Source organism: Cibotium barometz, chromosome 15 (genome assembly GCF_041138505.1).
Source record: "Cibotium barometz isolate CiBa-2024 chromosome 15, ASM4113850v1, whole genome shotgun sequence".
Taxonomy (NCBI): Eukaryota; Viridiplantae; Streptophyta; class Polypodiopsida; order Cyatheales; family Cibotiaceae; genus Cibotium; species Cibotium barometz.
In genome coordinates, this window is record NC_141060.1 from 49,607,093 (window position 1) to 49,610,701 (window position 3,609).

Sequence of the window (3,609 nt, forward strand, 5' to 3'; positions counted from 1 at the left end):
CTCGTTTTTCTCTCTTCATTATCCTAGCTACGCACTGGTTTCCTTCATCCTTCTACTCTAATCTTTCAGTTCTGTATATTTTCTAAACAATGGCTACAAACCATTGGTTCATATCATATCGTTTCATACCCTGCACATCGGAGGACACTAATGAAACACTTCAAAGGCCAAGGAGGCCTAGATCATCAGTGTTTTATGTACTTATCTCCAACATAGTCAATGAACAGAACTAATGGACACAAGTTCAAATAACCAAGGGAACCTGGGTGCTTATGCAACCAAGAAGGCGAAAACATACAAGCAGCAAGAACATTTTCATAATGTCATGGAAGGGTAGAATCAAAGACTTCAAGATAGAGAGCGGAAGGACAACTATAAAGGAGGTGCTTGTGCAACATGTCTACATGCACAACGAGCTTGTATACTTAGAAAATCAAGTTTTTCATAATGTTTCGCTTTGATAAGTAGAAAATGTTTACATTAGAATGATTTAAATACTCTTGGTGAACTTCCACAATTAATTTAAGAGAATTAAAAATTGAAAAATGGTCAGCCACCATACAAAGGAGGTTATGGCAAAATTTTTTAAAATTGTGAAAAATAAGTTTTATTTTTTTAATTCAAAAAGAGTAATTCCCATCGTATATGCATTCTTAAAGTGTTAATTTTCATCCTAGGTATAAGAAAATGCATACTAAAAATATTTTATTAAAAAAGTGTTAATTTCTTTAGAATTAAATTCCATGCATGAAGGAAGTATATTGAAATTATTATTTTGATTATAAAAGTGTTTTTTCATCATAAATAATTTGTATGTATAAACATATGCATAAAAGATATTTTTTTATATTAAAAGTGTGATTTTCATCATAAATGATTTTTATGCATAAATAGATGCATAGAAGAAATTCTTTTATATTAAAAGAGCGATTTTCATCATAAATGATTTGTATGCATAAACATAAGACTCACAGTCTCAATTTAGGGTGTGTGCCTGGTATGGAATTCATAGTCCAGACAATCTTCTTGTCTACCTCCAAACAGACAAGGCTCCAATGATTGCTGAAACATTAAAAACCACAGTTAAAAATAAGAAATTAAATCAATCAAAATTTTAATAATATCAAAAAATATGTATATTTACCTTGATTCATATGGAAAAGTAATCGTGTTGACTTCCCTGAAGTTGTAGTAGGCAAACTATCTTCTTATGTTATCCGATGGAGTACTTTTGATCCTTAGTAGAGGAGCCAGTTGTTGAGAATTAAGAATAAAAACTTCAGTCTGGGGCTCTGTAGGGATCTTACACTTTACCAAACTGCCAAATAAAAAAATAAACATTAACACTAGAAATTATCAAACTTGAAGCAAACAAAGACATTAGACTCAGATGAAGAAGAACTTACTTTAGACAAACATACAAAATAGAGTCAAATATCTAATCTCTCTCTTGCTTCAGTATATTTAGCTCCACCAAGTGGAGACTAAGTTGTCTCTCCCCATCGTCTAGGGCTATGAAGACATATATACCATTCTTAAATTTTAACAATTCATGTAAATTAACAACATCTAATTCTGCAGTTTCCTCCTGGTACAACTTGTCCCTTGAAAGCTCAACCTCTGTAGGCTTCTCCATGGCCTTTGCATTCTTCTGCTTCAGTGCAACCTGCTATAACCTGGCCTCCTGTTCAACCCTGGCTCTTGTATTAAATTCATGTGTAACCTCTATGATCTTTATGTCATCGCTCTGCTTCCTAACAGGGGGTATCATAAGAATATCTCTCATTTTACGATCAATTATTTCGGCAGGAAATAGAAGCTTCTCGAATCTCCATCTAACTCTCTTTAGAGTCTCCGAATCTTTAACCCATGATGATGATTCTATGTGCGTGTGCAACAACTATACACATATCATTGAAATATTCTAGAATAAAATCTTCGGCTGCCTCCTGACAAAGCAAGCCTGTTCTCTTCCACCTCATCTGAAGAGACCATTGATCACAAACTGATCTCACTAACCTCTGGAAAGGAGCCTTAGGTATACAGAGCTAAATACATTTTTGAGCTTTCCTAATCTCCCTTAAAATAGTTACCCTTTGAGAAAATCTACTACACTTGGCCTGTTTCAAAATATGAATAGGCTTTCCCTTTCTCCTCTGTTTAGCAGCAGCTTTCGTACCAACATCAGGGCCCTTGCCCTACCTACGGGCAGCTCTCTTATTATTAGTACTCACCATACAAAAAACTACACATTTCAAAACATATCCATAAGCATATATATATATATATATATATACACACACACACATATATCTATCTCATATATGCTTTATACACAAACATAAACACACACACACACACACACAAAAACACACATACACACACACACATACGCATCCACATATACACTTTACATTTCTATATAGACGCAGGGACAAGCAGATGAGCAATTGGTCATGATAGCCTAAAGACGCGATATCCCGTTTGCAAACCTCTTAGATTTTCATATTCGCATCAAATGGCTACGAAGGTGCAAGCATGCAAATATATGTATATAAGTATATATATATATATATATATATATATGTATATGTATATAAATAGATACGTATATATATATATATATATATATATATATATGTACGTATATATACTTCTTCTTGCGCCTTCGTAGCCATTTGATGCGAATATGAAAATCTAAGAGGTTTGCAAATGGGATATCACGTCTTTTGGCTATCATGGCCAAATTCTCGTGTGTGTGTGGGTGTGTGTCTCTATATACACATACACAACTATATTCGCAGGTAGAATCATATAGAAATATGGTGCATATAGCCGAAAGACACGATATTCATTTTGAGTAGCTACTAATTTAGGATCTTTTAATTTCGACTATTCGCGCCTTTTGACTATCATAAAGATTTTGGTATATATATATAAATAGATACGTATATATACGCACATATAAATAGATACGTATATGTACGCGCGCACACACACACACACACACACACACACACACACACACACACACACACACACATATATATATATAAAGATATGTATATATATATATAAATAGATACGTATATATATAAATAGATACGTATATTTTGGTATATATATATAAATAGATATGTATATATACGCACATATATATGTGTGTGTGTGTGTGTGTGTGTGTGTGTGTGTGTGTGTGTATACCTATGCTTGCACCTTCATAGCCATTTGACGCGAATATGAAAATCTAAGAGGTTTGCAAATGGGATATCGCGTCTTTCGGCTATCAAAATTCTCGTGTGTGTGTGGGTGTGTGTCTCTATATACACATACACAACTGTATTCGGCAGGTAGAATTGTATAGAAATATGGTGCATATAACCAAAAAATGTGATATTCACTTTGAGTAGCTACTAATTTAGGAACTTTTAATTTTGACTATTTGCTTGGAGTAGCTAGAATATATGCATCTAGTAGCCATTTAATGAGAATAAGAAAAAATAAGAAGATCGAAAATGGGATATCGTGCCTTTCGACTATCATAAAGATTTTGGTATATTGTGTTATATGTTAAAATATATTTAAGTATATTTCTTTACAAGTATGATG